At 42.6% G+C, this 14,817-nt stretch overlaps 1 protein-coding gene and 1 pseudogene across 2 annotated transcripts in view; one reads left to right on the top strand and one right to left on the bottom strand.

The window, feature by feature from the left end:
- IGFBP7 (insulin like growth factor binding protein 7) overlaps window positions 1–14,817 on the bottom strand; it is a 74,419-nt gene that overhangs the window by 32,317 nt on the left and 27,285 nt on the right. The window lies entirely within an intron of this gene.
- Window positions 1–14,817, top strand: part of LOC309627913 (protein FAM3C pseudogene) — a 35,983-nt pseudogene extending 21,166 nt beyond the window's left edge. The window contains exon 1 of the transcript in view: window positions 1–14,817. This exon is cut by the window's left edge and continues 21,166 nt beyond it. The product of the transcript in view is annotated as a protein FAM3C pseudogene (transcript).

Below are 14,817 nucleotides of genomic sequence, written 5' to 3'. Positions count from 1 at the left end.
GCCCTGGTCTGGAAAGATCCTACATGCCACGGAGCAACTAAGCCTGTGAGCCACAACTACTGAGCCCACACGCCACAACTACTGAAGCCCACGCGCCTACAGCCTGTGCTCCGCAACAAGAGAAGCCACCGCAAGGAGAAGCCCGTGCACCGGGGAGGAGCCGGAGGAGAGAGTGGGAGGCGGCAGTGGTTCCTGTCGGCCTCCTGCAAGGCTGACCGCGGGGAGGCCAGAAAGGGGGCGCACGAGGTGGAGAGACAGGCGGGAGGCCAGAGCTTATTTAATGAAAAGTGCCACAGACTGAAAAACCAAACATGAAGGTAGCAAGTGCTGCAAAGTTGGTGGTAGCTGTGGCAGTATTTTTTACTGACATTCTATGTTATTTCTCAAGCATTTGAAATAAAAATGCATGCGAGTTTAGGAAACCTATTTGCAAGGTCAGCATTGGACGCAGTTGCATGTTCCACAAAACCTCCCAGATATAAGTGTGGGATCTCAAAAGCTTGCCCTGAGAAGCATTTTGCTTTTAAAATGGCAAGTGGAGCAGCCAATGTGGTAGGACCCAAAATCTGCCTGGAGGATAATGTTTTAATGAGTGGTGTTAAGAATAATGTTGGAAGAGGAATCAATGTTGCCTAGGTAAATGGAAAAACAGGAGATCTAATAGAAACCAGATATTCTGACATGTGGGGAGGAAATGTGGCCTCATTTATTGAGTTTCTGAAGGCCATACAAGATGGAACAATAGTCTTAATGGGAACATATGATGATGGAGCAACCAAACTCAATGATGAGGCCCGGCAGCTCATTGCTGAATTGGGGAGTACATCTATTACTCATCTTGGTTTTACAGACAACTGGGTCTTCTGTGGTGGAAAAGGCATTAAGACAAAAAGCCCTTTTGAACAGCACATAAAGAACAATAAGGACACAAACAAATATGAAGGATGGCCCGAAGTTGTAGAAATGGAAGGATGCATTCCCCAGAAGCAAGACTGATGTGGAGAAAATTGAAGGGAGCGCACTTTCACTTGCTAATGGGAAAGCCCTAATGGAAAAACTACATGTAAATATTTTAAGAGCATGCAGCCATCTCGGTGTGTGCATGACCATTATCTCTTTTGGTATCAGGATTATTTATTGCTAAGGTAAATAGACATCTTTGTAAATAGTCATCATAATGAGCAAATCACTGAACCATTTCTAAGCACATCTCCCTAATGGTACAATGTTCAGACTGTGATGATAATGGCATCTTTTAATTCTAAAACCATTACCCAATGGATAACTGAACAGATTTGAAAAATATATCGATATATATACTAGTCACTGTGAAAATCTGTCATGGAATAATATGGATTTTAGGGAGGAGACTTATTTATATATATATATATATATATATAAATATATATAAATATATATAACCTTTTGATGATAGTATCTTTTAAATTAAAAAGATATTGGGCTAGTTGTGTGTGTAATGTTACTTTACAGCCTGACTCCCCTGTTTTATTTCTTTTCTTAGTCTTTCTCTTCCCTTCCCAAGAAACCTAGAAATAGAATATGAAGACTGATATCTAATATGTGAAAAGCACAACAGAATTCTTTGTTTAATATACGCAGTAAAAAGTAAATATATAGGGCTTCCCTGGTGGCGCAGTGGTTGAGAATCTGCCTGCTAATGCAGGGGACACGGGTTCGAGCCCTGGTCTGGGAAGATCCCACATGCCGCGGAGCAACTAGGCCCGTGAGCCACAACTACTGAGCCTGCGCGTCTGGAGCCTGTGCTCCGCAACAAGAGAGGCCGCGATAGTGAGAGGCCCGTGCACCGCGATGAAGAGTGGCCCCCGCTTGCCACAGCTAGAGAAAGCCCACGCACAGAAATGAAGACCCAACACAGCCATAAATAATAAATAAATAAATAAATAAAAAATTTAAAAAAAAAAAAGTAAATATATAAATGTAGGTGGCATCAGGGCTGTAGCTTGCTGGATTTTGTGTTAACAGTGTGCATAAGTTGATTTTGTATAAGCTATTTAGAGTAAGACAGGAGGGGGCAACTTCACAGAGCTGAGGAACCAGGCCAGGTCCCTTCCCCAGCCTTGGTAGGTCATTCAGGACAGCATGTCAGTATAGTTAGAGCAATACTGGCCTAAGTTTTCCTTATTTAAGTGTCATCAGCATTGACCAAATGGTTCGGAAAGAGGCATGCTTTAATGTCACAATAATTTTGGATTGTAAACCAAGAAATTCTGTATTTACTTTCATCTAACTTCATAATAGTAATTTTTGCCTGAAAAGATGACAACATATTTAGAAAAGTCCTAATTACTGATTGGGACTGATAACATTTAAAAATAATTTTATTTGACACACAATGACTTTATACCCAACTCTACATAAAAATATAAGAGATCTAACTTCAGATGTTCACAAAATGACTCAAGTTTTTAAAATATTTTTAGGGCATTAAATATCTGTTGTGTGTGAAGTGTCTTAAACTGGAACATAAAAAATGTAACGATCAAACTGCTATTCACAGTAAAAGGCAGCACTTCAATTTTGGATCTAAATTTTAGATGACTTATATAAGAAAAATTAAAAGCGGTATTTTTTATTTTGTTATAAACCAAGGTGAAAGTTATTCAGCTATTTCTTAAATATCAGTGCGTTTGGGGGTACCGTTTCTTCCCTCAAACTGAATATAATTCATGTATGCACCTTGCACATCTAAACAATTTTTGTAGACTTTTCAGATTTTTGGTGCTGATACACTAAATCACATTCAGCATGTGTGTTCTGACATTTAAAATACTTTCCTCAATTCTGTAAATTAAAAGAATGGCTATTATTTTACAGGTCCAGGGATTGTGAAATAAGTGTTGCTTTTTTTTTTTTTTAAATAATGAGAATAACTACTCTTGGTTTTGCATTGTGAATTTTTTTGTATTATCTGGCAAAGTAATATGCCTATAGAACTTCACACTGAGATTTGTCAAGCGTGTATTGTACTGCTTTAACATGCAAAATTAAAGTCATTCCTATGGGTAAACACACTAATATCCTCAGGCTATATCTTAACATGGATAGAATTTAAGTATCTAGATGGCAGGACATCCCTTTCAAGATACGGACTATAACGTGATAGCCTTGTAGAGCTGTATAAAATGCCAAAAGAAGGGATAAAGATGGGTTATGTAACTGTTTTCATGCAGTTTGCTATTGTTTCAATTCTGCTGTGTATAGATTATATCAACATAACTTTGGGAAGCAATAATTTTACTATATTTTATTTTCAGATAGCTTTTAAAAATCAGCATTGTAAATGCAGCAATGCTCATTTAATGTTCAGAATTTTCATTAAAATCAGAAATTTGGCATTGACACTTTGGTTTGTTTAAATGGTGTTTAAGGACTTATGGATGTGTATTTTTTTATTTGTAATCATAGAGGCTGTCCCGGACTGTTAAAATTCAGCAAAGACAGTAGGAAAATAAGTGATATGTGGGAAATTAAAGAAAAATTGAGGAAGAATCTTTATATTCCTGACTTTAACTTGATTAAAGTTTATCAAAAAAAGAAGCCCGCGCACCACAACGAAGAGTAGCCCCCGCTCACCACAACTAGAGAAAGCCTGCATGCAGCAACGAAGACCCAACGCAGCCAAAAATAAATAAATAATAAATAATTTTTTTTTTTAAAGTGAAGAACGTACAGATGGCAAGTTTCTGTTATATCATTTTCCACAAAAAAGGAAAGAAAATATCGAAAGAGAAGAAATGGCACATGAAGGGTTAAATTTTCAGGATGCATATACATAATTATCATCGCCATGTATTAAACCAGGAATGGGGCTAGTGGAAGGCAGGGAGGCAAGTGAAAGGAAACTTTGGGTGTTATATGGATAAGGAGAAAGGGACAAATTATGTTTAAATTTAGAACATCCACTAATGCTCTCAAAGTTGTCTGACAGCTGGAGTGTGCTTTCTCTTCAGTCATCCCTCAACTTGCTTTTTTTGTTTGTTTTTAACATTAAAAGCTAATTCTGTGAAGCTTTTCAACTGCCATTCTGGTGTGCAGAATCCATCTGAAGGACATGAGAGAAAAGCCAAAGCTCTAAGGAAGCCTTTCTAGCCAAGACTAGGGAAATGTTCTGAGCCTCTTGCCCAGACATACAGTAGGGTCCAGGGCGGGGGGCTTCCTCCAGGCCACCACTCTCAGGCTTTCCTCCAGGTGTGCTCCCAGGAGTGACAGAGACTGTTATATCCTCTCCTTGTATGGTTTCAGGACAGAATATTACCATGAGACACACTGACTTGCCCAGGAGGGAAACTCAAATTGGTGTAGAAGCCTGAAGGCCCCTCTGAGTCTCTTGGATCATCTGTGGGGCTGGACGGAGCAGAAAAGAAGAATAAAGATGGAATGAGCAGAAGCTGGGCAGGAAGCAGAGGCCAGGCCACGGGGGAACTTCCAGTTACTGGGATCTCTCTCTCTCTCTCTCTCTCTCTCTCTGGGTTGTTTACGGTCCCTCACCACAAAACACAGATGGGAGGCCCGCCACCAGGAGTTCTCTTTAGATCTCCTGCAGGAATCTTAGGTGAGTCTTTCTTTCTTCTAGAAGTCCTTCCACAGTAAGATGTTTTCTCTTCAAAACGCTGATCAGACTCACTGTAAAATGTTGTCTTATTAAATAAATTTTATAAAGAGGAGGCTGGTTTAAACAAAAATGAAAATCAAGTAGATACTCATTTCATGTTTGTTTTTTTTTTTTAACATCTTTATTGGAGGTTAATTGCTTTACAATGTTGTGTTAGTTTCTGCTGTATAACAGAGTGAATCAGCTATACATATACATATGTCCCCACATCTCCTCCCTCTTGCATCTCCCTCCAACCCTCCCTATCCCACCCCTCTAGGTGGTCACAAAACAACGAGTTGATCTCCCTGTGCTATGCAGCTGCTTCCTACTATCTATCTATTTTACATTTGGTAGTGTATATATGTCAGTGCCACTCTCTCACTTCGTCCCAGCTCACCCTTCCCCTTCCCCGTGTCCTCAAGTCCATTCTCTAAGTCTGCGTCTTTATTCCTTGTCCTGCCCCTCATTTCATGTTTGACAGAGCTTCTTCTATCTTTGTTTCCCCTATCCTGTCCCCCACTCCCAAATCTGACTATATTCACACAGATTCTGTTTATCTATGCATTTCCATTATGGCTAACAAATAAAAAAAGCACACTTCCCGCTGAAAATCACATTTAACAAATCCCTTTGGGGGACAGAAAGAAGTGCATACCATTGAAAAAGATTAGTTTGTAGGAGGCAGAAGTCAGGCCCCAATCACTCCTTTCCATTAAGCTCTAGTTAAAATGAGGTGGGCGCCACAGGCCACATTTATAATGATGGAAGTTTCTCAATCTCTGACTGTGGGCCTGAACCTCTATGAGACCATAATCGGTCTCAAAGATATGCAAAATGAATCACCAAAAGTTTAAATAAGAATGCTTCTCTTCTGAATGCCTAAGACGACTTGAGCCAGCTCACAAATTTGGGGGAGGAGTAATGAGCAACGAACACAGGGGGGCCTCAGTGCATTTTTCTATTTGGTTAAGATTGATTCCTCCTGAAAAACAAATGTGATCGATCTTGAAGATCAATGCTGAACAGTACAACACAATGTATTAAAGAATGTATTGAAACAAAACTGCTAATTAAAAAGGCCAATTTTTCTGCAGATGGGCTCTCCCTGCACGTGTTCGTTTTTCACTACGTGCTATTTCTTCTGCTCTAAACACACCAGGCTCACCTGGTTAAGGAAGCCCCTCGGTCCTTGTGCATGTGGCAGTGGTGAAACCTAGCTGGAGGAAGTGTGTGAATCAGTACAAGGTGCAGCAGGAGTATATCTTGGAGTATATCAGTGATGCTGATCGATGCACAGCTCTAGGTCCTACTGAAGGCACCATTTCTTATATCTCTGGGGTATGAAACACTAGCTTGGAACTTACAAAGAATGTTCCTCTTTCTTGCTCTAGCCTTTGGAAAGCCTCTTCTAGTCAAACACTATGTTCCATGCTGCTACTGAGTACATATATGTCTCATCAAATCAGGCGAGTTCTGCGTGGGTAAGGAGAGAAGGACCAGTCAGTAGGAGGCCTACTGGAGCTGTTACATTTAGCAGGCCTATTTCCTTCCTCCATCTGTGCTGACAAACAAATGTTCGCTTTCAGTCTGGCACTGTCCCCGGTTCTTGATCATTCAGGCTTAGACTAAGCAACCCCAGATTCCAACACTGGCGGGTTCCAACACACACAAGGTAAGACAGCTTCCCTTGGTTTTTCCTGGGTGGTCACTCAGTGGGCAGGATCCTCTAACAGCACACACTGGGCCATCACCCGGTCCCACAGTCCTGGCTCCCAGCCCAGCATAGGGGGCTGGGCTGGGTCAATATCATGACAGGTCTAAGGGAGCCACACTGGTGCTGCGCTTACTGCCCTCCCTCAGTATCTGCAGGGGTTTGGATCCAGGAGTACTCACGGATACCACAATCCACAGATGCTCAAGCTCCTTACATAGAATGGTGCAGTGCGATGAATACAGTCGGCTCTCGGTATACTGAGGATGCAAAACCCATGGATTCGGAGGGCCGACTGTACTTGGCGTGGGGGGATATCTGGGGACTCAGGAAGGCAGGTCCACAGTGGCCTTCAAAACTTTGAGCCTGCTTAAGAAGTCTTGTCTTGAACAGCTTTTCTCTGCGGATTGTGAACCCTTGCTGCGGGAAGGGAGGTGGTTATAAAGCAAGCCAGAACTGCCTGAGAACTAGGGTCTCTGGACCCGAAGGGGCAATAAGATGGGCCTTCTGAGTAGCCCCATGAGCTTGCACGGCCGCGAAGGAACTGGCCAGGCTTGGAGTCAGTCAGGATGTGACATCACAGTCATATCACCACCTCCAGCTTGCCCCACCATCACTGCCCATTTGTGGAGAGCTTTCTGAAGTGTGTTATCTTACCTGATCCACAGCACAGAGCTGTGGAGTTGGCTGAGAGCCTCTGTGACCCTTTAATGCCCAGAGATGAGGAAACACAGTGTGTGTGTGCGGGTACTTAGTAACCTGCCGGAGGCCAGCAACTCACACAGCGGGTCCTGGTCTGAGCACGCAGATCTCCAAACTGCATCTTCTTTGGAAAATGCACCTCTAACCCAGAACTAAACCATTTATTGTTTCTGCCCGTCCCTCCCTCTCTCCTACCTGCCTTGGAAGGTATTAAAAGGTGAAAGTGAGCCATCATTGGCAGCTGGGTTCTGCTTGTCAATCAGGCAAGCCGAAAAGCACTACATGCTTCTTTCATTTATGTCTGTCACTATGCAGGGATGCTCCAGTTTCTTCAGCGGCTCAATGTCACTCTTGCCAAAATGCTCCATTCCCTTCCCTTTATCTCTTGATAAAGGAGGAGGCCCTCCTTTCATACGACCATTTGCTTGCTGCCCTATTTATATCATTCTAATAACTGAGCCCTCTTTTCTTTTTTTTAAACACCTTTTCAGACAGCTTGCTTCAAGTCTTTCAATTAAAAGAAAAAAGATACAGCTCCTTAAAAAAAAAAAAAAAAAAAAAAAGTCACCAGCACCCAAGTATTGCCGTGCTTCAGGAACTTGTACTTCATTTGGTATAATCTGTGTTGAAACTATATAGCATTATCTACTTTAAACGCACTAGAAGCCCTCGGGGTAGCTTTTTTGTATGAGAGATATTAAATCTGGTTGGAACTCAACAAGAAACAGTGTCATGTGGGAAATCCATGCCTGTTGGACCCTTGACTGATCACACTTCAAAGCCCAGTGCTTTGCTAAAGGGCATCTTTCTTTAAAAATAAAGCAATCCTATTAGTCAGATCCTTCTCTGCACACCATAGCTTTGAAGGAATTTGATAGTTTGCAAATTCAAAGTTGAAAATTAAAAACCCACGAATACGACTTGAATCCATTTATTCATGGTAAAATGAATATAGCTTTGAAAAGTCTACCCTCATTAGGATCATTTCAATGTGATCTGTGATCTGGAGTGAGTCTGTTTAACTAGGCTCTTGCCACGGAAAGAGACTCATTTTCTAAAATAAGTCCTGTCTTCAAAGGACTCAGGAGACACCACAGAATAATATTAAATGAAGTGCAATTCTTTTTCAAGAATGTTTCACTGTTTTCTTAATCAGTGTTATTTTTATTTTGCCAGATTTAGAGTACCTCTTCCCCTTCCCCCTCAAATGCATTAAAATAAACCCTGGCCCCTGCTGGAGTGATCAAAGCTTCCCAATTCACAGAGGAATGTCCGTTCCTCCAAGCCTGGGGAGGTTTCCTAACTAATGAACTAGAACACTGTCAGATGTCTGGTTGCCAAGTAATATATTAAAGTGCTTTTCTAATGAGATTTCTGCAAGGTAACTATAAAACCATAAAAAGCACATTAACCTTCAGTAAAGCAAAAACATTTAAAAAAATAACCAAATGCCTTTAAGGAAAAGAAGAGTTCACCACAGCAGTTAAAAAGCTGAAGAGAATTTGACAAGTGGAAAAATAAAGCCCAACAATTTCACATCTGAGAAAAAGGGTGGACACAAAGCAGAGCAATGTAGGGGTTAGATCAAAAGGAGCCACCTGATGATAATATGTGACCTTAAACATCTCCCTTTCCATGCACCCTTGTCTATTTGTAACATGGATCTGTGATAAACATAGCTACAAATGCCCCCTCTTATGAAAAGAAGGAACAGCTTTTCATTTTTAGAACTTGTGCCTGAGAATTTAGGAACAGTTCACACAAATCTTGAATATCAAGGACCTTTTTGTTAGAACCAACATGAGGAACTCTCACTTGAAATATAAACAACAGCAATGACACGGAGCCTCTACCATGGACCACTCTGAAACAGTTTGGGGAAATCCTTCTGTTGGCTCCTGCTTATCACCCTGCCTTTATTATTTAACCATGGAGTTTACCATGACATCAGTGAGGCTAGGAGGCTGGAGGCCATCTGTCTGGGTCTGCATTTGTGTGACCCTGTGGCTGCAGTATGTTCTGTATTGATCCGGTCAGTCCTGCAGCCCTGGATCTTGTTCAAACTCTTAAGGGTGGAAACCACCCATCAAAGACTGGTGTGGGGTCTGAAAACTAACATAGAAGGTGATGTGGGTGTTTAGCTTAAAGAAGAGATGCCTGGGGTGGGGGACTATCTGTTAAGTATCTTCTAACATCTGAAGGGATGCCATGTCAGGGAGTGAGAAGTCTTGATTTTACTTACTCCCAAAGGAAGCACTAAGATCAAAGACACATCGCATATTTAAAGTCAAGGTAACAAAGTGTTCGTCAGCACTTAAAGATCTCTAACAATTTAAAATGCATTCATGCATGGATGAGCAATGGCTGAGAGTTGTCAGGGATGAATTCTTCATTTTATTCACAATTTCAATCAAATCCAATCAAACGATGGATTGATTTCCAAAGGAAAATTTTTTGTTACTTAATATTATCATTTCTTTTAAATAGCTAACCAAGAACTGGGAAATGATTTACTCAAGATTAATAGAATTAAAGTATTTTTCAAAATATGGTGCCTGGATTTATGTAGAACAAAACAAAATAAGGCATGTATTCATGGGTATTAAATATTTGCTTCAAGGGGACCATAGAACACAATACATAAGTCCTCTCTTTGCAGAGGTTCTCCAGGGAAAGCACACTTTAAAAAGTCAAATAGGGACTTCCCTGGTGGCGCAGTGGTTAAGAATCTGCCTGCCAATGCAGGGGATATGGGTTCGAGCCCTGGTCCAGGAAGATCCCACATGCTGCGGAGCAACTAAGCCCGTGCACCACAACTACTGAGCCTGTGCTCTACAGCCCACAAGCCACAACTACTGAGCCTGTGTGCCACAACTACTGAAGACTGCGTGCCCTAGAGCCGAGGATCCACAACAAGAGAAACCACTGCAATGAGAAGTCCGCGCACTGCAACAAAGAGTAGCCCCCGCTCGCCGCAACTAGAGAAAGCCAGCGTGCAGCAACGAAGACCCAATGCAACCAAAAATAAATATAAAGTAATAAATTTATTAAAAAAAAAAAAAAAGTCAAATAATTGACAGAACAATGACCCTGGCACTCCAGGTCCAATGCACGTGCTGGGATGCAGCCTTCAGTTGAAATCTGTCCTGAAGCTTTAGTCTTCAGGAATGTGATAGAAAATGGAAAGCAAAGGGAACAGAGCTCCTGTGTTGTGAACATAATCTCTGGATTCAGACAGACCTAGGTGATGTTGGGTAAGTTACCTAACATTTTGAGCCTCAGTTTTCTCATTGATAAACATGGGGTAATAATAAGTACCAGTGCCCCATGGGATTGTTAGGATGCATGCACAGGGCTCCCCATGCTGTCTGGCACACAGTGAGTACTCAATAAACGGTCACTGTTATTTATGATTTCAAATCAATTATTTTAAAGTGGAATAGGATTTGTTTTCCTGGTTAAGGAGGAAGCTGGACCCAATGACTTTCATAGTTTCTAACCACCATATACTCTGTTATCCTATTTCATGTTAACTGTTTCCCCTCTCAACTCAGTCCTGCCCCTCACCTCCCCACCAATGGCCATTCACAACAGCTAGGCCTATTCAATGACTGCTCACCATGGGCATTCAGGTGTGTAACTAATTTAACCCTCTCAACCACTCTGTGAGGTTGGGGTTGCCTCTCATTTCACAAGAGGAGACACCTGAGGCACAGGAAAGTTGAGTGATTTGCCTAAAGTCGCGAGGCTTATAAATGGTAGAGCTGGGATTCAAAACCAGGCAATTTGGTTCTAGAACCCAGGCTCCTAACCACTGTCCCATATTACCTTCCAGGTAACCTAAAATTCTGCCTCGACATATCAGCTAACCAATGTGTAGTCAACTACTTGCTGCAGTAGTTGAAAAAGTGGTACAAGATCCAGTGTTTGCCTTCAGTCTCCTCTTCTCGGTCTTCGCCACAGATCTTCTAGCTTTACATTCCAGAGCTTCATTCCTAATCACCAATTTCTCTCCCTCCCTTCGCACAAAACACCCTGACCCTTGATGGGCCAGTGATATAAATATGCATTTCCATTCACTTGTGGGTTTAGGGTTTTTTTTTCAAAAAATGGCTCTACCAAGTTCCTCTGATCTTTGCTAGTGATGCAGACCAGGTCCCTGGAGGGCTGGCTAATCCTGAGCTTACAGAGCCCTGAGCACAGTCAGGCACTTCAGAAATGCACTTGGATGATGACGAGGTGGTTTCTCTAACAACAGAAAGTTCCCAAAAAAGCTGTTAGGACTTGAGAGGACCAGCTCCACCACCCACGCCTGCTGGCCTGGGAGCTGCCACCTGGGTGGAGCTGGCTCCCGCCCACAGGATCCCCAATCCTCCTGGGCTCAACTCAGGCCTCCTGCTGCAGTTGCTTGTTCCTTCTTGTTCCACATGTTTCCTCTAGCACCGATGGTTAATGCCCTCTCTTTAGGGTGAGAAAAATGAACTTGCTGTCCATGCAAGTAGGGACCACTCATTCCATCTACAAGAGATGCACACAGCTACTTGGTTCAACTCAAGAGTATCCTCTCTGCTGTCTTCTTGTCACTTTTTCAAGCAAGGTATTACATTGCCTTGTAATTTCCTTTTTTTTCTTAAAACCAGAACAAATTGCAGGTGATTCCTTGCATTTCATGTTGCAAAAATTCACATTCTGCTGTACTTCATTAGTAAAAGCTCTTTGGTCTCCACCTTTCAACACTGCTCTATGAGATGCAAATAGAACCATTTCAGTTTTCCAGTTGAACGGCCAGGAAAAAGAGACAAGAAATAAAAAGGAGCAGCACCCTGCTTATCTCCATGTTACACATTAACATGGTCCTCCTTTGCAGAGGTTCTTCAAGGTAAGCACACTTTAAAAAGTCAAATAATTGACAGAATAATTACCTTAAGCACTCTAAGGTCAATGCAAATGCTGGGATGTAGCCTCCAGCTGAATTCTGCACCAAAGCTTCGGTCTTCAGGAACGTAATAGAAAATGCAATGCAAAGGGAAAGGAATTTCCAAATTTCTCCACTAAGATGTCATTGAAAAAAATAATAGAGCTCAAGGGAAAGAAAGCCCACAAGTCATCTCCTGTCCAGCAATCTCTCGCCTGCTGAAACCTATCACTTTTGCTTTGCTCTCTCACTCTTGTGCTATTGGTCTCATTAATAATAGTAATCGCTAATAATAGAAATTACTACTATCCTTACCATAACCTCTAATACTGCCTCTACCACCACGTACTGAGCTTATTATATTCCAGGCACGGCGCGGGTTCTCTCATGTTATTTCAGATAACTCTCACAGGAATCCAGTGAGGTGTTTATGCTTATTAGCCCCATTTTCAGGTGAGAAATCAGAGGCTCTGAGAGGTTAAATACCTTGCACAGAGCGTATCCGTAGCAGGGCCAGGATTCTATGGTACGTTTAACTCCAGAACTTTCATGCTGACCATGATTCCCAGTTTTCTGAGTAATGGCCCATAGACATGGCCCATTCCATCCCCCCAGAGCCCACCATAGGGCTTGGAGAGCACTTGAATGTATGAATGAATGAATGACTACATGAAGAAACAAATCAACAAACAAGTGGATGTGCTTTCTGAAGACTAGCTTTTTAAAGTAAAGTTATCTCTCATGTCTAAAATGGAGTATGGGAATATTCCATGACTCCATACTCATGACTTCAAAATGAGATCTTTTCTCCACCTGCTTAAAACTCAACAGTGAGTAATTGACACAATTGCATTCTACCTACATTGGTCCTCAGTGCTCCCGGCCACAGAGGTAATGGCTGAAATAACTGAAGCTGACGTATTCAAAAGAACTTTGATTTCAGATACATGAAGGGTTTCGCTAAAGTTGACGTCAACGTCTCTTCTTCCAATACTGAACCCCCCTCCTCCCATTTAGAGGGATCTTGCTGAGTGACATTTAATCTTCTTGCTTTTTATTTAGTACTGGGGAGACAGAATGCCAGTCTTCACCCACATCTCCTTCCCTCAACACACACACATCCAGGAAATGTAAGGAGACAAACCAAACAGCCCATGGGCAGGGAAGTGCTCAAGACATTGTATCCGCACTACCAGTGAAAGAGCTTTGGGTCACAGAAACTATGCTGCTTTCTTTTCCCCTGTGAAGGGGACATCTATGCTGGCTCTCTGCTCTTCAAGCTCTCCTCCCTGTCCTGGGCCAACGCCCCAGAATTCCTCGGGTGGGCTGAGGATGCTGAGAAGTGCCACCTGGTCCAACTCACCTTCCCTCCCCCAGAAGTCAACGCCCATTTCCTCTACAGAGCTTCCCCCTTTTGTCAGCATAGGAAGGGAGCATCCCAACCGGGTACTTACATTGTGCCTTGAGGGCATACGTTTTGGAGCACTCGTGGCCTGAGGGTGGGAAACAGGGAAACCGGCCCTAATTGCCCTGCTTAGCTCTAAACTTGCTTGGTAATCACTTTGGAATGGCTGGATCTTCACCTTTTCCATCTCTCTTCTCTTTTGGCAAGCACCCAGCTATGGGTTCTAAGTATGAAAGCCTGTCAGAGTATTAAAAATGGCTGCTGCTAAAATGCTTAAGAATTATGGAAGGAGGAAGCTGATGTTTAGATTTATTCCCCTCTGCTCCCTCCCACTCACACCACAGACTGCATAGTTTCCCCTCAGAAAGGAAAACATTCTTGACCTCTGTTTAAATGTTTATCAGAAGTTGTCTGGACTTGCAGAGTCTGAAGTCACATTCAGTGTTAGTCACATCCTTCTCTGTGTGTGGTGTAACCCTCCTATCAGGCCAGGAGGAATGCTTGGACTTTGTACAGAAACCATTTGGTGCTAGAAGCATCCACTACCACCCGGGGATTTTCACTTAGCCCAAACACAAGCAGAAGCTGAGCAAAGAACTTGAGCTTCCTGATGGCTGCAGGGCTTCAGTTTTGAATAGGTACGAAAAAAATAAAAATCCTCTTAGTTCTGTGGGTCCTGTGGGGTCTTGATTTTAAAACAAAGCTCTAGCATGGAGCCTGGAACCAATGGAGGTTCTAGGTCCTCAGAACAAAATGAGGGTCATTCAGAGTTTTATCCTTGCTCCGAAACACTCCTACTTTGGAGTAGGAAGGCAAATCACTTTGCCTTCTTGGGCCTTTGATATTGATAAATTAGTTTATGTTTCAGAAGTTCTGTAAGTAGTACGTATCTAACAGACCTTGTATCAATGCGTGAAAGGCACTGTATGTAGAATCGACTAGGGGATGCTGGTGTGTGTCTGAGAGGAAGGTATGACTAAGGCAATAGAAAGTGTGTGGTCTGGCAGGTAGGATAAGTGGGTTTTGGGACCACTCTCACCACAGGCATGTTACACATTCCACTCGTCCTCAGCTTTTTCATCTTTAAAATGGGAAGTTTGGGGGCTTCCCTGGTGGCGCAGTGGTTGAGAGTCTGCCTGCCAATGCAGGGGACACGGGTTCAAGCCCTGGTCTGGGAAGATCCCACAAGCCGCGGAGCAACTAGGCCCGTGAGCCACAACTACTGAGCCTGCGCGTCTGGAGCCTGTGCTCCGCAACAAGAGGGGCCGCGACAGTGAGAGGCCCGCGCACCGCGATGAAGAGTGGCCCCCGCTTGCCGCAACTAGAGAAAGCCCTCGCACAGAAACGAAGACCCAACACAGCCAAAAATAAATAAATAAATAAATAATAATAATAAAGGAATTCCTTTAAAAAAAAAAAAAGTAAAATAAATATCCTTTAAAAAAAAA

Source organism: Balaenoptera borealis (genome assembly GCF_965194805.1).
Source record: "Balaenoptera borealis genome assembly, chromosome: 4".
NCBI lineage: Eukaryota > Metazoa > Chordata > Mammalia > Artiodactyla > Balaenopteridae > Balaenoptera > Balaenoptera borealis.
Note: the sequence above shows the minus strand (reverse complement) of the source record. Positions and strands in the feature narration are given on the sequence as shown.